General features: G+C 44.3%; 1 protein-coding gene across 1 annotated transcript in view; it reads right to left on the reverse strand.

The window, feature by feature from the left end:
• Positions 1–17,721, reverse strand: part of LOC120917656 — a 333,509-nt gene extending 315,788 nt beyond the window's left edge. The window contains exon 1 of the mRNA XM_040329109.1: positions 17,586–17,721. The gene's annotated coding sequence lies outside the window, so the exon portion shown is untranslated. The remainder of the gene's footprint in view (positions 1–17,585) is intronic.
• Between the last annotated feature and the right edge of the window lie 2,946 nt (positions 17,722–20,667).

Consider the following 20,667-nt stretch of genomic DNA (forward strand, 5'->3'; position numbering starts at 1 on the left):
CGCCGGCGTATCTACTGATACACCGTCGTATCCCTGTTTCTATCTATGCGACTGATTCACAGAATCAGTTACGCATAGAGATCCGGCAGGTGTAATAGTTTTACACTGTCGGATCTTAGGATGCAGTACCTCGGCCGCCGCTGGGGGCATTTCTCGTCGAAATTCCGCGTCGGGTATGCAAATTAGCACTTACGGAGATCCACGAAGCGGTTTCCCTTCGTGAAGTCTCCGTAAGTTGTTAGTTTGCAAACGCAAAATTAGGGCTACTTTTACAAAGTGTAAAGTTAGTACACCATGTAAAAGTAGACTCTTCTTTCCCGCGACGCTGTAAAAAAAAATTTAAATTTTTTTTTTTCCCGCTGCATCTCTTTTTTTTCCCGACGCAACTTTTTTTACCCGGCGTGATTCACAAAACTCGGCGTAACGTAATTTTGCGCAAAGCACGTCGGGAAAATCGCGTCGGAAGCATGCGCAGTACGTCCGGCGAGGGAGCGCGCCTAATTTAAATGGGACTTGCCCCATTAGATTGGGCACGCCTTGCGCCGGACAGATTTAAGTTACACAGCCGAAAATTTCTAGGTAAGTGCTTTGTGGATCGGGCACTTAGGTAGAAATTTTGCGGCGGTGTAACTTAAATAGGAAGATTTAAGTTAAGCCCGCTGGCTGTGGATCTGGCCCTAAAAACCCTGATGCCGCATACACACGATCATTTTTCAGCATGAAAAAAACATTTAAAATGATCGTGTGTGGGCTTCACATCATTTTTCAGGTTTTGAAAAAAGACAAAAAAAAAATTAGAACATGCTGCATTTTTTAACGTCATTTTAAACTATGTCGTTTTTCCGGGTTGTAAAAAATGATCATGTGTGTGCTAAAATGACGTAAAAAACCTGCGCATGCTCAGAGGCAAGTTATGAGATGGGAGCGCTCGTTCTGGTAAAACTACCATTCATAATGGAGTAAGCACATTCATCATGCTGTAACAGACAGAAAAGCGCAAATCGTCTTTTACTAACACGGAATCAGCTAAAGCAGCCCAAAGGCGAATGAAACTTCCCCTTTAGAGTGCCGTTGTACGTGTTGTACGTCACCGCGCTTTTCTAGATAATTTTTTTAAAATGATGGTGTGTAGGCAACATCGTTTTAATGATGAAGTTGGGAAAACGTAGTTTTTTCGACATGCTAAAAAACTAATTTTTTTTTTTCATGCTGAAAAATGATCGTGTGTACGCGGCATTAGGGCCGGTTCACACCAGGAATCGCACAGGAACTCGCAATGTATTCACTTTAAAGAGAATGAAATCACAACACACCAAAAGAAGTACATGCACTACTTTTGTGAAGTCACTGCAACCACATTGCATGGTACTACTGCACTGCGTTTGTGACCTGTGTTTGGGGTGTCATTAGATTAATACTGACACCCTCTGCAGATCGCAAGTGCAGTGTGGTTTGAACATGATGCGGGAGACGCACACAAAACATGGGTTTTCCACTCTGTGTTCTGGTGTGACCCGGCCCTTACAATAGGAAAAGAGTCAGTAATTATGTCAGGAAGATCACACCTTTCGGACTAAGACCAACAAGCAGGGCCCCCTGATTCCTATTGTATTAAATTGCATTGCATTTGTACTGTCTGCCCTTATGTTGTAAAGCGCTGACTAAACTGTTGGCACTATATAATTGCTGTAGAATTATAAAGCCTTGTACACACAATCGGTTTTCCTGCCAGGAAAAATGCCAGAAGAGCTTTTGGCTGGGAAAACCGTCCGTGTGTATGCTTCCTCGCAGTTTTCCCGACAGGAAAATTGCCGGTAATCCCGGCGGGAAAATAGAGAACCTGCTCTCTATTTTCCCGCCGGGATTCCGAGTGGTTTTAAACCCGGCAGTTTTCCTATGGGGAAACACTGCGAGGGAGCATACACACGGCCGGGATTCCTGGCCAAAGCTCTCCCCGCTGTATTCCCGACGGGAAAACCTCTCGTGTGTACATGAGGAAAGTTACCGAGCAGGTTCTCTGTTTTCCCTTCGGGATTCCCGGCGGACTTTATACCGCCGGGAATCCTGGTCGTGTGTACAGGGCTTTAGAATAATAACTTGCAGCACCAGCAAGCCATGCCCCCTGCTCCCTCCTCACAGGAGTTTTATGGCTCCGGCTCCTGTTGCTCTTACGCCGCGTTCACACGATCGGTTTTCCCGTCAGAAAAAGTCAGATGTGAGCTTTTGGACAGAAATTCCGACCGTGTTGCTCCATCTCACTATTTCTGTTTGAATTTCCGCCAGCAAAAGTTTGAGAGCAGGTTCACTATTTCACTTCCCAATGGAAAAAATTCCTAGCGGAAAAAACGTTCGTCTGTATGGAATTCAGACGCGCAAAAAAACATGCATGCTCAGAATCAAGCAGAAGAGCCGAACTGCCTATTGAACTTTATTGATCTCGGCTCACCTTACATGTTGTACGTCACTGCATTCTTGACGGGCGGAATTTGGTGTGACCGTGTGTATGCAAGACAAGCTTGAGCGAAATTCCGTCAGAAAAACCATCCAAGGTTTTTCCGACGGGAAAACCGATCGTGTGTACGCGGCATTAGTGTCTCCTGTGAGATCAGGAAAAGAAAAGAGAAGGTTTGACAGCGTTAGAGGTGTCAGGTAAGAGTCGGTTCACACAGCAGCGGCACGACTTCGGGGGCGACTCTGCAAGTCGTCCTGAGGACGACTTCAGAGGCGATTTGCAAAACGACTTCTGTGTAGAAGTCAATGCAGGTCGCCCCGAGCCGCCCCCAAAGTCGTACAAGAACCTTTTTCTAAGTCAGAGCGACTTGCGTCGCTCCTATTAGAACGGTTCCGTTGCATTGAATGGGACGCGACATGTCAGGCGGCTGAGCCGCCTGTCGTGTCGCCCCAGTGTGAACTGTGTCTAAGTGTTTAGCCTGAAAAACAACCAAATTGTCCTGTCTTTTTATATTTATGTTAAAAACAGAGGATTTTGTTTGCACACATTTGCAAAAACATGCAGAAGCTGCAGTACCCACGCCAAGGGACCTCATAATACATTCCTAACTGGAAATGGGCTCAGGCATGTTTGGGATCCTAGTCCCAACCCACCTGCCCGATCCCGCCAGGAAGCCAACACGGCTAATTACCGTCAGTGACACATTTCCCAGTCCGCAGCTACACAGACTGGGAAATGTTTCGCTGCCTGCTATTAGTGGTTTGCAGTGTCGGCTTCCTGGCGGGATCGGGCAGGTGGGTTGGGACTAGGATCCCGAACATGCCCAAGTTCATCTCTCTTCCTAAATCTAAATTTCTAGAGCCTCCATAGTAAGAGCACATATAGGAATGGATAGAATACGGGCAGGTATCTGGAGGGAGTCCAGGCACAGGTTGAATACGGTGCAGAGACGCACTGGACGCCTAAAGCCTCATACACACGATCGGACTTCCATTTGACTTTTCTGTGGATTTTGGTCCGAAGGGCGTTGTCCGTGAACTTGGTATGCATGCACACGGCAGGACTTTTTCAGCCAACTTTTAACAAATCACGTGGTTTTTCTGCTCTTTACCGCCACCCCTTTGGGCAAATTCTGCTATTGTTGGCTGATCTTTAGCATTGGTTCTGAGCATGCGTGTTTGTACTTTGGACTTAAGTCCGATGGACTTGTGTACACACAATCGTATTTTGCTCCATCGGACATTTGTTGCCGGAAAGTTTGTCTGTTTTCACAGCGAACATTTGTCCAATGAAAAACACAAAACATTTGTCCGATGGAGCGTACACACTGTCGTATTGTCTGCTAAAACAGGTCCGTCGTACAATTGTTGTCAAAAAGTCTGATCGTGTGCTTGGACCTTAAAGGGGTTGTAAAGGTTTGTTATTTTATTTTCTAAATAGGTTCCTTTAAGCTAGTGCATTGTTGGTTCACTTACGGTACCTTTTCCTTTAATTTCCCTTCTAAATGTTTTTTTTCTTTGTCTGAATTTCTCACTTCCTGTAAGCTTGCCCCCATCATCTGACTGGGGGTTAGTCAGCCAGAACAGCTTACTGAGGAGGAACAGGAAGTGCGAAATTCAGACAAAGGAAAAAAACATTTAGGAAGGAAATCGAATGAAAAGGTAAGTGAACCAACAATGCAACAGCTTAAAGGAACCTATTTAGAAAATCAAAAATGAACTTTTACAACCCTTTTAAGACAGAAAGTATGTTGCTGGATGGATCACCAGGTAAAATAAAGGGAAAAAAAAGACCCACATAAGAAAACTAATGCAGTCATCACATCTAGGGATTGGTAAGCTGCAACATATTACCTTTTGGCTTTTGGGTTTAATGCCACTTTAACAATGGAACAGAATTGACAGTTGCAAACAACAGCGCCTCAGCGAAAATAAAAGAATAGTTCCTTTTTGATCAAGAGTTTATGAAAGGATAAACACATCCAGAGTAGACAGTCAATAACAAAAACATATCATAGTGGTCCAATTTAAAGGGGCCAAAGCTTTTTTGGCTATACTTCATCTGAAAGTCACAGGGGTGCAGTTAGTTTTCAGCAGATAGCAGGCTAAAGCCCGCTGTAGACTGACATCACAGACCCAGTCCAGACTCTAAAAAAAATCCCGACCATATGGTCAGGATCCACCCAGATGCCTGGACCGGCAGCTGGCAGGGGACAGCGACATGGGTAAATAGGATTGTTTTTTTTTAAGCAGTATTAAAAAGCATACATGTATTATATTGCAGCACACAAATTCTTAGATGTGATTTTTGTGTTATTTTTTTTATTTTAGGTTATCTGCTATTTTCATCCAGTGATCCAATCAGCAGGTTTGTTTTTCAACAGAAAAGCTCTCTTGCAGTTTCAGGGATGTGACAGACCATTTAATGCCGACAGGGGTGCTTAAAATGATTACTGCACATACTCAAGTATAAGCCGACCCGAATATAAGCCGAGGCACCTAATTTTACCACAAAAAAAATGGGAAAACGTATTGACTCGAGTATATTGCCGCGTACACACGACCGTTTTTCGGGTTGTAAAAAATTACATTTTTAATGGTCTAGAAAAAAACAATGTTTTTTTTTTAACCCGATCAGTAAAAAAGGCCTTGCCTGCACACGTTCATGAAAAAAAATGCTCTAGCAAAGCGCGGTGACGTACAACACGTACGACGGCACTATAAAGGGGAAGTTCCATTCGGATGGCGCCACCCTTGGGGCTGCTTTTGCTAATTTTGTGTTAGTAAAAGACGATTTGCGCTTTTCAGTCTGTTACAGCGTGATGAATGTGCTTACTCCATTACGAACGCTAGTTTTACCAGAACGGGTGCTCCCATCTCATAACTTGCTTCTGAGCATGCACGTTTTTTTTCACGTCGTTAAAGCCCACACACAACCATTTTTTACAACGTTAAAAACGGCGTGAAAAAATAGAGCATGTTCGAAAATTTTAATGGCCATTTTTTACATCGTGAAAAATGCTCTGGAGCCCACACACGATAGTTTTTAATGACATTAAATATATATTTTTTACAACCCGAAAAATGGTCGTGTGTACGTGGCATAAGCCTAGGGTGTCCATCTGCATGCCTCACTTTGCCTCACTGTGCACATGCCTCACTGTGCCCATACCTCACTGTGCCCATGCCTCACTGTGCCTCATTGTGCCTCACTGTGCCCATGCCTCACTGTGTCCATGACTAGACTTACGTTTAACATAGAAGGGGTGCCCGGCTCCCCGGCCATAGGTCCCCCAGACAGCAAACTTTGCACACTTGTAGAGGAGAACTAGGGCTACATGTGTGCCTTGTTTCGGGTCCAGGGGAGCTATAGCCGGCCAGAACCAGGTCCCCAAAGTCTGGGAGATCAGGCGCAAAAAGGTGACTTGAGTATAAGCCGAGGGGGGCATTTTCAGCACAAAAAAATGTGCTGAAAAACTCGGCTTATACTCGAGTATATACGGTAAGTTTTATTTCTTTATGGTAAATGCCTAAAAAGAAACAAATGCAGCCACCACACGATTGTTAAGCTGCAATATAATACATTTTTGGTTTTGGGGTTAATTATCCTGCACTTCTCTTAAACCTAGGTGACTTCACAATCATTGATATTGTGAATGTCATGTTCATCTATTCCACTAGCTTATTCTGACTGACCGCACGATTCATATACGATCAAAGCTCCGGCTGCATTGTATATACCAAACTTGTTCGACTGGTCCATGCAAACACAGCCATGACACCCTAGGGAAGAGTAACCACCCACAAGAAGTACGTTGTGCTTTGCATATGTACCCTGCAGGTAGCGACAAAGCGACATTTGTTTATTTTGTAGAATGTAATTCCATTACGTGGTCATATGAGAGACTAGAATGCTTGCTGGAGTTTGTCTTTAATCAAAATGTAAGTAAGCACAATAAAAAAAACTACTACCTTGCCAATAACTAACAAGCAGATGGGGCATATGACAGGGAACCAGGTTTATTTCTACATATGCTTGATATCATTTTGGCAAATACATTTCATTTTTCAAAATGATCTTTCAGAGAGAAAAACAGGGAGAAACGATATTAAATTGTAAGATTGATCAGAATGTACAACGCAACAAATCTCACAACAAACAAGCAGTCTGGATTTGCACTGGCTGCATACGTTTAGGGTTGTTGGCGCCCAGAGACCAATGGCTGGAACACCGATATCTTGTGTTCTGGGCATTCGTTCTTAGGCACTTGGCACAGCATTCAGCTGCAGTATTTTCTGCTTTGTAAATGTTTACAGACTGCTGGCAGGTCTATACAATTCACCTGTGTGCCCACCCGCAAAGAAATGCCAGAATCTGAGGCACAGGGGCTAAATGCCCAATGTAGAGGAGGGCTAAACAGTCTGCTTACAAATGCCACTAAAACAATACTCACTGTACTCCCCGTACAAATACATGCCCCTACATCTGGTCATCTAAAAATGAATGCCACCCACAGTTCCCTTCTAAATAACTAAATATGATGTTCTTCACAACTTCCTTACTAATAGATGCATGCACTTATGGTGCCCCACAGCGCCCTAACAAATGAATACCCACTGGAGCTCCTTTACAAATAACTGCCCTTACTTATGATGCCCCCAGAGCGCACCTTACAAATGAATGCCCCCTGAATGATGCCCCCAGAGCGCCCTTACAAATGAATGCCCCCTGAATATATGATGCCCCCAGAGCGCACCTGACAAATGAATGCCCCCTGAAAATATGATGCCCCCAGAGCGCACCTGACAGATGAATGCCTCCTTAATATATGATGCTCCCAGAGCGCACCTTACAAATGAATGCCCCCTGAATATATGATGCCCCCAGAGCGCCTTTACAAATGAATGCCTCCTTAATATATGATGCTTCCAGAGCGCACCTTACAAATGAATGCCCCCTGAATATATGATGCCCCCAGAGCACACCTTACAAATGAATGCACCCTGAATATATGATGCCCCCAGAGCGCACCTTACAAATGAATGCACCCTGAATATATGATGCCCCCATAGCACCCTTATAAATGAATGCCCCCTGAATATATGAAGCCCCCAGAGCGCCTTTACAAATAAATGCCCCCTGAATAAATGATAACCCGTGAGCCCCCTTACAAATGAATGCCTCCTTAATATATGATGCCCCCAGAGCGCACCTTACAAATGAATGCACCCTGAATATATGATGCCCCCATAGCACCCTTATAAATGAATGCCCCCTGAATATATGAAGCCCCCAGAGCGCCTTTACAAATAAATGCCCCCTGAATAAATGATAACCCGTGAGCCCCCTTACAAATGAATGCCTCCTTAATATATGATGCCCCCAGAGCGCACCTTACAAATGAACACCCCCTGAATAAATGATGCCCCCAGAGCACACCTTACAAATGAATGCACCCTGAATATATGATGCCCCCATAGCACCCTTATAAATGAATGCCCCCTGAATATATGATACCCCCAGAGCGTACCTTACAAATGAATGCCACCTGAATATATGATGCCCCCAGAGCGCACCTTACAAATGAATGTCACCTGAATATATGATGCCCCCAGAGCGCACCTTACAAATGAATGCCCTCTGAATATATGATGCCCCCAGAGCGCACCTTACAAATTAATGCACCCTGAATATATGATGCCCCCATACCACCCTTATAAATGAATGCCCCCTGAATATATGATACCCCAGAGCGTACCTTACAAATGAATGCCACCTGAATATATGATGCCCCCAGAGCGCACCTTACAAATGAATGCCCTCTGAATATATGATGCCCCCAGAGCGCACCTTACAAATTAATGCACCCTGAATATATGATGCCCCCATACCACCCTTATAAATGAATGCCCCCTGAATATATGATGCCCCCAGAGCACACCTTACAAATGAATGCCCCCTGAATATATGATGCCCCCAGAGCGCACCATACAAATCAATGCCCCCTGAATATATGATACCCCCAGAGCTCCCTTACAAATGAATGCCCCTCCCCCGAGCTCCCATACTGGCCCCACATATGAAGCTCTCCTTACAAATGAATGCTTGAACATATGCATATGTCCCCAAAGCTCCCTTACAAATGAATATCCACACATTTGATGTTTCCTAAAGCTCCCTTACAAATTAATGTCTCCAGAGTTCCTTTGCAAATGAATGCCCCCAGAAATCTGAAGCTCTTCACATCGCTTTTGCAATTGAACAATCATACATCTTATATTCTCCAGAGCCTCGTTACCAATGCACGCCCCACATCCTATATGCTTATCAACTCTCTTAAAAATTACCTTTTATAAATAAAAGCCCTTTACAAATGATTCTCCCCATAGATCTCTTACAAAATAATGCCCCTACATGTGATGTGTCCCAATCCACAGCCCTTATGCAATAAATGCCCTTACATCCAATCATTTCTGTCCTTGCAGTCCCTCAATTTCAAATTGTTCCCTAATTTCCCAAATTACAATTTCTTTGGAGTTCTGTAACCGCTGTAAAATCCATTCAAAACCAAAAAGGTCAGATTTTGAAAGTGGGCTGTACTCCACTCGTTGTTTTTGGGCAGGTGTCTCCCTCTCAATATCAAAACCAGACACTCGTTGCGAAAAAGTGGTCGGTTTTATAATACAGTGTCTGACTTTCCTAAAGGACAAGGGTATGGTTTTTATTTTAAGGGTGTACCACCATAAATTTTTTATGCATGTGTCACCCTCAAAATAAATAACAGATTGACTTTTGTATCTAGCGCTTTCGTGATTGAGTAGCAAGGGTGTGCTACATACTAAGGTTGCACCGATACTTGTATCGGTGCCGACACCAAGCATTTGCCTGAGTACTTGTACTCGTGCAAATGTTCCCATGCCTAAACCGATACCTGGGCAGTCAGGGACGATCGGTTGCGTACAGTTACAAGCATCGATCTTCTTGTATAGATTTCAATAAAACAGACGCTTTTCCTCCTCTGCCTCCCGTGGCTTTCAGTTACTTTATTGAAATCTAAACAGGGAGATAAGTGCTTGTACCTCCCATCACTGCCGCACTGATCATCCCCGACTGTCCCCTGCGTCCTCCAGTCCCCCTCCATTCCTTCTCCAGTCCTCCTCCAGTCCCCGTCCATGTTCGTCTCTACGCTCTTCTGCCCTCTTCATGCTCCTCCGGTCCCCCTCTGTCTACGATCTGTCAGGATGGAGAGCGGAGAAAGTAGACAGTAAATATGTCATTTACCGGATTCTTTCTTTTACGAATGCACAGAATCAATAATAACTGACTCTGTCCATTCATGCTCATTATAAACTGTATGGATGCTGGATGCTTGACATTATAAATGTACAGGAGCCAGTGTTTCTTGTCCATTCATCTTCAGTGCAGCTGAGGCTGCAGAGAAAAGTACTGGGGAATCTGTGTCCTCAGTCTCTTTCTCTGTCTGAAAGGGGAGATGTCAGGGGTCTGTTTAGACCCCTGATATCTCACCAAAGACTCCTCCCAATAGGGTTGATTAAAAGAGAAGTATGGGATTTTTTATTTTAATTCATAATTGCAGTTCCTAGGTGGATGCTGCATCTGTCCCCCGCTGTCTCTGCACTGAGAACCGAGCCACTGAACATTGGTTCTAACAGATCCAGAGTGGAGAGCTGCTGTCTGTCAGTCAGTGTCTCTCCTCTCTGCTCCTCCATGCTCACTGGACGCTGAGCTGTGGAGGGGCAGGGGAGCGGCCATCTCAGCCTCCCAGCGGCTCACTGAGAGGCTGAGATTGCCATCAATCAAGGCAGCTGGCGGATCCAAACTTGGGAAGATGGGATGACGCGATGCCTCAACTGAATAAATGAATAAATACTGATGCACTTGTATTAACTGATGTGCAATGTGAATCGTACATATACAATCAAGCAAAAAACCTGGTGAAGAAACTCTTAATATATGTGAGTAGATCATGAAAAAGTCCTGATGATTGAATCAGTCAGTCAGTCAGTCAGTCAGTCAGCAGTAATCCTTCCCTAATTGCCTAGATGCCTCGACTGATGGCAGTGATGTCAGCGGAGAGCGGACTTCAAACTTCAGATTCCCCCCCCCAAAAAAAGAAGAAAGCATTGTAAAAAAAAAATTACAAATTACAAAAAAAATAAAAAAAATAAAAATTAAATAACCTATCAGTGCTGCATATTGGTGCCACTGTCACATGAAATTAAAATAAGTATTGGTATTCGGGATTGGCGAATACTTCAAAAAAGTATCGGTACTTGTACCCGTTCTTAACCACTTCCCACCCGGCCATTGCACATATAAAGCTGGGTGGACGCTTCCCCCTTCTGAGTGGATGTTCAGGAACATCCCCCAAAAGGAGAGGATGCGCTCGTGTCGCCCGAACACAGCGCATTTCAGATCGGCAGGAGGGCTCTGTGATTGGCCCTCCTGGTCACATGATGGATGTGTCTAATCACAGCCGTCATGTGATATAAATAGAGACCCGGTTGTTAGGCAATCGGCTCTCCCTCTCCCCACATGGAAGTTGACAGTGAGGAAATGGAGAGTGGATCCTTGCAGCTGAAGGTGATCAGTGAGAATGAGCTGTTTTTTTACACCCTGATCACAACGGTGTCACCCCACACAGTAAAAACATGATATGTCCTAGTAAAATCATCTGTCCCAATGATCATCTGCACACATATGTCCGTGATCATCTGCGCACATCTGTACATGATTATCTGCGCACATCTGTACATGATTATCTGCGCACATCTGTCTGCAAACCACTTATCATACACTTAACGGGATTTTTTTTACCAAAGACAGAATAAATTTTGGCCTAAATTTATGACAAAATTCGATTTTATTGGATTTCTTTTAAAACAAAGTAGAAAATATATATATATATTTTTTTTCAAAATATTTGCTCTTTTTTTGCTTATCGTAAAATATGAAAAAACAAGTGGTGAATAAATACCACCAAAAGAAAGCTCTATTTGTGCGAACAAAATTATAAAAATGTAATTTGGGTACAGTGTAGCATGACCGCACAGTTCTTATTGAGAGTGTGACAGCGCTGAAATCTGAAAATTGGTCTGGGAAGGAAGGGGGTGAAAGTGCCTGGTATTGAGGTGGTTAAAAATGTGGTTTTGGTGTAACCCTACATACCAATGATTAATTCCAATTATGGGGAGGCATTCAAGATTATTACAAACCAGGCCAATACCTCATCTTTATGTGTATATTACGCAGAGCCTGCAGAAAACATAATCGATACTTGTCCTGCATGTATAAGTATTTATTCCTCCTTTTACTGGATTTCTTACACACAGGAAGCATAACAAAAAATATTGATTACTTTTTGAGAATGTTTAATGCACCAAAAACTAACCAAAAAAAATAATACATATATTATATCCATCATTGCAATTCTTGTGTAATACACAGTAAGCTGAATACCACAAATGATCACTCTTTTGATTGTGTACTCTAACCAGAAACAACCATGTGCTTCCACACTTTACAAAGTCTGCTGCATATTACAATGAAAGACAACTTATTGTTTGCTGGAAACAACTGGAAGGCATATAACAGTTTCTTACAAAATATATCTACAGCTTATTGCATTGCAAGACATATAATAGTTTATTTAAAATAAATATTGGCTGCAGATTAGATTTGCAGCACTATAATAGCATATTCTAGATACATTTTTGAAGCATATTTCAATTTAAGGCACATAATAGTTTAGTAGAACAACATTTCTGAAGCATATTAAAGTTGAAGCCATAAAAGGGTTTGTAAGAAGTGAGTGTGTGTGTGTGTGTGTGTGTGTGTGTGTGTGTGTGTGTGTGTGTGTGTATCTGTGTGTGCCATGACATGTGCTACTAGGGTGACCACATTTCCAAACTGCCATTCAGGGACACCTCACCTTCCCCAAAAAAAGATGAGGGGGGGGGGGAAATGTAGTCTCGGAGTTAATGGGGAATTTGGCGGTGGGTTATTTGTCAGCTGAATGTGCCACTTGCCATCAGATGCAGTGCCGCTTTCCAGTGTGTGTAAAAACCCCGTGTAAGTTAATGGGGCTTCTTTACAAAAAGAAATCCACTCACTGTTGTGAAGGGTCTTTTCTTCACCAGGGAAAGAACTCTTTGTTTCCCGTGGTCTTCCAGGTATTTTGGTGTTGCTGAGCTCACCGGTGCGTTCTTTCTTTTTAAGGATGTTCCAGACAGTTGATTTGGCCACACCTAATGTTTTTGCTATCTCCCTGATGTTTTTTTTTTTTTTTTAAGCCTAATGTTGGCTTGCTTCACTGATAGTGACAGCTCTTTGGATCTCATATTGAGATCTCCCCCTTCACTAGACGTTCTACTTTATTAGAGTAGAACGGCTGGTACTGGTACTCTTATAGGCAGTACCAGTGGGGAAGCTAGACATTATTTCACCCGGGGCAAAGAATCAGTTCGGTGCTCCCCCTTATGAGACAAGATTAGGCAGATGTGAGAAACTCCCAGGCCATAGCTGTTGAGTCAGCTGTCTGTCCCCTCCCCCATGCACCTCTGTCACCCCCCTGCTCCTCTGGTCCTCCCCCTGCTTCTCTGTTCCCCCCAGGTGAGCTCTGTGGGGAGGGAGAGGAGGTGAGCGCTGCGGGAAGGGAGAGACAGAGGAGCGGAGGTCCACTGTCACTGAAGCCGGCCCACCGGGAAACTTCCTGTAGTCCCAATGGCCAGTCCATCCCTGGACAATGACCCGAAACATACTGCAAAGAGTTTTTTAAGGGAAATAAGTGGAATGTTAGGCAATGGCCAAGTCAATCACCTGACCTGAATCCGGTTGAGCATGCATTTCACTTGCTGAAGACAAAACTGAAGGGAAAATGCCCCAAGAACAAGCAGGAACTGAAGACGGTTGCAGTAGAGGCCTGGCAGAGTATCACCAGGGATGAAACCCAGCGTCTGCTGATGTCTGTTTTCCAGACTTCAGGCTGTAATTGACTGCAAAGAATTTGCAACCAAGTATTAAAAAGTGAAAGTTTGATTTATGATTGTTAATCTGTCCCATTACTTTTGGTCCCTTAAAAAGTGTGAGGCGCATATACAAACTGTTGTAATTCCTACACCGTTCACCTTATTTGGATGTAAATACCCTCAAAATAAAGCTGAAAGTCTCCAGTTAGAGCACATATTGTTTGTTTCATTTCAAATCCATTGTGGTGGTGTATAGAACCAAAAAGATTAGAATTGTGTCAATGTCCCAATATTTATGGACCTGACTGTTTAAAGTGCTGCCTATTTTGTATGTCAGGCAATAAAAAACTAACAGAGATTCTAGCCTTCCACTACTTTAGTATAAAAAAAGCATGACATGCATATGTTCATACATGAGGTGATACCTACGCCCCGCTGAAAAGTGATCCACAGTGAATCTCTTTTCAGAGGGCATTTGACACAATGAGAAAAACGACGACGTAAAAAACGAGAAAAAAAAGAGCACGTTCTAAATTTTTAATGCCGTTTTTCGTTTTCGAGAAAAATGCTCTGGAGCCTACGCACGATTGTTTTTAACGACCAATTAAAAAAATTGCATTTTTCTCGTCATGAAAAATGGTTGTGCGTACGCGGCATAAGTGTAAATGGGGCCTTGGACTCCCTTAAATATCCAGTCTGATGGCTTGTACACACCATGACCCAGATTCTCAACCGAGATACGACGGCGTATCTCCAGATACGCCGTCGTATCTATGCGACTGATTCTTAGAATCAGTTACACATAGATATCCATTAGATTCGACAGGCGTAAGTCTCTTACGCCGTCGGATCTTAAGTGCATTTATTTTTTTTTGGCCCGCTAGGTGGCGCTTCCGTCGAAATCCGCGTTGAGTATGCAAATTAGCTAGATACGCGAATTCCCGAACGTACGTGCGGCCGACGCAGTAAAGTTACAACATTTACGTTAGGCTTTTCCCCACGTATAGTTGCCCCTGCTATATGAGGCGCAGCCAATGTTAAGTATGGCCGTCGTTCCCGCGTCGAAATTTTAAAAAGTTACGTCGTTTGCGTAAGTCGTCCGTGAATGGGGCTGGACGTCATTTACGGTCACGTCGAAACCAATGACGTACTTGCGACGTCATTTGGAGCAATGCACACTTGGATATTTTACAGATGACGCATGCGCCGTTCGTTCGGCGCGGGGGCGCGCTTCATTTAAATGATACACGCCCCCTACCCGCCGAATTTGAATTCCACCGGGTGATTTACGCTACGCCGCCGCAACTTATGGAGCAAGTGCTTTGAGAATACAGCACTTGCCCATGTAAGTTGCAGAGGCGTAACGTAAATGAGATACGTTACGCCCGCACAATTTTGTGACGATCTACGTGAATATGCCCCCATGTGCGGTGCCGGGGCGAATGCAAAATTTTGCTTTTTCCGGCACCATGCAAAAATGCACTGCCTTCTGCAGACACCTGGAGGTGTCAATAATTCTTAATTACTTGCCGACCGCAATACGTATATGTACAGTACGCTGTTATTTGTAACCTGATTACCAGGATTATGGCTAGAGGTATCAGCCACAATCCTGGTATCGTTTTTTACAGATGGCTTTCTCATGAAACTGTTCCTAGTGGCTCTTGAGCCGCTGGAATGGTTTTTCCGAAGCGATTGGGAGGGGACAAACCCCCCTCTAGCCGGTGTTTTCTCGGGCCTGACGTTTCCGCTGCTTCGCCAGAGAAACGATCTGATGGTGCAGCCAGCTGCTCCCATAGGCGATCAAAGAGTAGATACTCTTTGATTGACTCTATGGCCTTGGAGGACCGGAGCAACATCATGACGTCACTTCTGGTCCAGGCTGTAAGTACACAATTATTTTTTTATTTTTCTATCTTTTGCTTATAAAGGTACAGAAGAGATTTTGGGCCGCCACAATTCTCTCGATAAAGAGGAACTGTCATCCTTAATTCTAGTGGCGGCTGGTGTTTTTTTGTTTGTGGGGTGGTAAACAACCACAACCCCCCCCCGCGCGCGGCACCTCAAACCACCCCCCCTTGCTGTCTGACGGTCCACCTGCACTTACCCTATCTAAGCGGCAGGCACATTGGGCAGTGGCGGGGATCAGGCATTGGAGGGCACATCGGGCATTGGCAGGCATCGTGCAGTGGCACCTGTGTTTTCTCTTTCTCGCTTCTGCCGTGCGTCTCCTCCCCTCCTCCTTGGCGTCCAATAGGATCGCCTGTCATTTCAGCCAACCAGGTAACGGGTATCAGACCTGCTTCCTGATTGGCTGGGAGGAGGATCAGTGTTGCAACAGAGAATATTAATTCGCTGTTGAAACACCTGGATGGGTTCAATGGCGCAATACTCCACCAAAAGCATAACCTATTTTGAAGCCTATTAGAGCCTCTGGCTCTGATCAGGTGCTTCAAAAAAACACCCCCGCCGCTGTAATTCATGCGCCCGTCATCCCAAAAGGGGGCCGGACGCATGAATAGGGGGTAGCGGCCGTGGATCATAGAGCATTAATTAGGATGTAACGACCATGGATAGAGGGGGCGGCGCCTGGGCGCCCCTAATGGATGGGCCGCCACTGCTTAATTCTATTACAAGGAATGTTAAAATTTCTTGGAATAGGAATAAAAGTGTTTTTTATTTACCAAAAATATGTAGAAGAATACGTATCGGCCTAAACTGTGGAAAAATGTTATTTTTTTATAGATTTTTTGGGGGCATATTTATTATAACAAAAAGTTATATTTCACATTTATACAGCGATCAGTGCTATAAAAATGCACTCCTTACTGTATAAATGTGACCGGCAGGGAAGATGTTAACACTAGGAGGCAATCAAAGGGTTAAGTGTGTGTCCTAGGGAGTGATTCTAACTGTAGGCGGCGGGGACTCACAAGGGGAGGAGACCGATCGGTGTTCCTCTGTACTGGGAACACACCATCGGTCTCCTCTCCCCTGACAGGGCACGGATCTGTGCGTTTGCACACACAGATCCATGTCACTGGCTCTGTTGCCAGTAATCACGGGTGCCCAGCCACATCGAGTGACGCGGCGCGCGCCCCCTAGATGGCCGAGGAGCCCAAGACGTCATCTGACGCCCGCCCAGGATGGGAGATCCCTCTGAGGACGTCATATGACTATGGCTGGGATGGGAAGTGCTTAAAGTGTCACATATGGAGATTTTTAAATACCATAGTTTGTCGCCATTCCACGAGCGTGTGAAATTTTAAAATGTTAGATATCGATTTACTCGGCCCAACATAATCTTTTGCATTATACAAAAAAATTGGAGTATATATTGTGTTTTGTTTTTATTTATTAAACTGTATCCCCCCCCCCCCCAAAAAAAATATTGCAAAACCGCTGCGCCAATACTGTGACATATAAAATTGCAACGATCACTATTTTATTTCCTAGGGTCTCTGCTAAAAACAAAATGTATGTTTTGGTGTTCTGAGTAATTTTCTAGCAACAAATACTGATTTAAACTTGTAAACAAAAAGTGCCAGAAAATGCCTGGTAAGTGGTTAATGGCACTCCAGGCATCTGGCGAACACACGTGCGTTCACGTCCACCAAAAACATTTGGTGTCGCAGTACAATGTGTTTTGGTGCATCGCAATCTAAAAAATTGTGCCGAGGCCTTTCAGGCGCATTTCACACGCACTGGACAGCCAATTGAAATTATTACGCTGCCCTAAAACGTAAAAGACATGCACACTCAGACGCACCTCATTGTGCATATGGTAAAAAAAAAAAAAAAAAATCCAACCAAATGTCACCTCAGAGTAGGGTTGCCACCTCATCCCTTTAAAAAGGAACACATATTAATTACACAGGTTCTGTGGCTAATTAAGGTGGTAATTAGACTCATTTGGTGCCTTACCTGCATTAAATTAACCTCAGAACCTGTGTAATTCATATGTGTTCCTTTTTAAAGGGATGAGGTGGCAACTCTACCTCAGAGTCACTTGTAAATTACAGAGCATGTGCTCTCCATGTCCTTCCTGTAGACAGGCAATGAAGGAGCTCCATGTTCAGCTATTATGGAGGGCAAGGCTCTTTAATAGAAGCTAGTCAGGACATTTCTAATGTTTTCTGTCTCACCTTATCAACTCCTTCCTCCTCTCCCCGCTCTCACGGCGCCCTACAGTTGCTACAGCAACGCATGAGACACTTCCGGTCTGCTCGCCGAGGATGCTGGGAAATGTAGTTCGGCGCCTCAGATACTAATCCTTCAGCGTGTGCAGAGCCGAGTTGTGAGGTGTTGTGTATGTCCTCAAACTCTGCTCTGTTCGGAGAGTCGTAGAATACTTCACAAACCTTCCTAAATATGTCCACAGTGCGTCCAGTGTCACAAATACCTATTAAAGCGGACCTTCCTCCTAAATACACACCTACTGTCCCCTGCATTCTCCCTCTCTCACATTTGGATATTTTTTTAACCACTTATGGACCAAGCCTCTTTTTCAGATATGTTGTTAACAAGATAAAACCTTTTTTTTTTGCTAGAAAATTACTTAGAGTCCCCAAACATTATAAAAAAAAATTCGAACACCCTAGAGAATAAAATGGCAACCATTGCAATACATTATGTCACACCGTATTTGCGCAGCGGTCTTACAAGCGCACTTTTTTGGGGAAAAATACACTTCTTTAATTAAAAATGAACAACAGTAAAGTTAGCCCAAATGTTTAGCCCAAATGTTTTTCCTTATATTGTGAAAGATTATGTTACGCCAAGTAAATTGATACCCAACATGTCACGCTTCAAAATTGCACCCGCTCGTGAAATGGCGACAACTTTTTACCCTTTAAAAACCTCCATAGGCGACGTTTAAAAAAATCTACAGGTTGCATGTTTTGAGTTACAGAGGAGGTTTAGGGCTAGAATTATTGCTCTCATTCTAACGATCGCGGCAATACTGCACATGTGTGATTTGAACACCGAGCTCGGTGGGACGGGTCACGTTTACATTTTTATTTTTATTATTTATTTTACCTTTTATTTTAACTTTTTAAAAATGGTGTCACTTTTAATCCTATTACAAGGAATGTAAACATCCCATGTAATAGAAAAAAGCATGACAGGTCCTCTTAAATATGAGATCTGGGGTCTAAAAGAACTCAGGGGCAGATTCACATACAGTTGGACAGGCGCAGTGTATCAGAGATACGCTACGCCGCCGTATCTTACCTGGCGTAAATTCGAAACCAGGAAGAATTTGCGCCGTAAGTTACGGCGGCGTATTTAAATTGGGCGGGTTGGGGGCGGGTTCCATTTAAATGAAGCGCGTCCCCGCACCGTATGAAATGCACATGCGTCGTTCCTAAATTTCCCGCTGTGCATTGCGCTAAATGACGTCGCAACAACGTGATTTTTTTAACTTAGACGTGACTTACGTCCATCCCTATTCACGGACGACTTACGCAAAAAAAATAATTCAAATTTCGACGCGGGAACGACAGCCATACTTTAACATGGCAAGTCTATCTATACGCCACAAAATAGCAGCTTTAACTATACGCCGGAAAAAGTCGACTACAGACGACACAAGAGAATGCGACGACCACGCGTACGTTCGTGGATCGTTGGAAAAAGCTCATTTGCATACCCGACACGGAAAACGACGCAAACTTCACCCAGCGGACGCCGAAGTTTTGCATCTGCGATCCGAAGGCGTACGAATCTTACCGGATCTTACCCAGATGCCGTTGTATCTTGGTGTGAGAATTCAAACTAAAGATACGACGCTGGAAATTTGAAAGTACGCCGGCGTATCAGTAGATACGCCGGCGTACTTGCTCTGTGAATCTGCCCCTCAGATCTCATATTTACACTAAAATGCAATAATAATAAAAAAAATATGTCATTTGAAAAAATGCCAAAAAAAAAGTCCCTTTAAGAGCTATTGGCAGAGGTGACGTTTTGACGTCACTTCCACCCTGTTATGCTATGGAGACAAGTGGAGGCCATCTTCCCCTCACTTGTCTCCATACCCAGCCACAGAGAGGACCCGATCGCCTCCGCCGCTACCGACAACTACGGTAAGCGGCGGAGGGCACGGGAGAGCAGCGGGAGAGGGGGCGCTCTCCCGATTCCAATAACGGTGATCTCGCGGCAAATTCACCACAGAGACTACCATTATCGGAAACCGGACAGCCGGCTGAAGACAAGGATACCGGAGTTATGGCAGCTAGCTGCTACCATAACCAAGATATCCCTCCTCAAGATCAGGACGTATATGGTCCAGAAGTGGTTAAACTCCAGAAGGTTTTACCCCCTTCATGAACAGGCCATTGTTTTACTACCGTATTTAGCACTGCGCTACTTTAACCACTTGAAGACCAGGCATTTTTTGGCACTTTTTGCTAGAAAATTACTTATAACCCCCAAATATGATATATAGAGCCAAAAGGTAAGGCTCTAATGTGAAGAGGAGGCCGTGTGATTGGGGGGTTGTGTGCTGTGGATCTGTGTGATGGGGGGCTCTGTTATGGAGGTCTGCACAATAGGGGGATACTGCAGTGATGGGGTACTCTGATGTGAAGGGGGGGCTCTGTTGTGATAGGGGACCTTCGATGTTATGGGGGGCCTCTGATGTGATGGGGGGCTCTTATGTGAAGGAGAACTCTGATGTAAAGGAGGCTTTGATATGATGGGGGGGATCTCTGATGTTACAAGAGACTTCAGATGTTAAAGGGGGACCTCTGTTATAAAGGGACCTCTGATGTGATGGGGACCTTTGATGTGATGAGGAACCTCTAATAAGAAGGGGGACCTCAGATGTCATGGAGGGACCTCTGGTGCAATAGCGGTACTCTGATTTGATGGGGGGGACCTCAGATGTTATGGGGGAATCAGTTATGATGAGGGGGACATCTGATCTGATGAAGGGAGCTTCTGATTTGATGGTGGGGACTCTGATGTGATGAGAGGGATATCTGATGTGATGGTGGGGACTCTGATGTGATGAGAGGGATATCTGATGTGATGGGCCAGACCTCTGATGTAACGGAGTACCTCTGATGTGAGATGGGGTACATTTAATGTGATGGTGGGACCTCTGATGTAATGGGGGACCTCTGATTTGATGGGGGGGGGCTCTGATGTGATGGGGGGACCTCTAAAGTGATGTGGGACCTCTGATGTGATGATGTGGGACCTCTGATGTGATGGGGGGGGGGG

Source organism: Rana temporaria, chromosome 11, assembly GCF_905171775.1.
Source record: "Rana temporaria chromosome 11, aRanTem1.1, whole genome shotgun sequence".
Taxonomy (NCBI): Eukaryota; Metazoa; Chordata; class Amphibia; order Anura; family Ranidae; genus Rana; species Rana temporaria.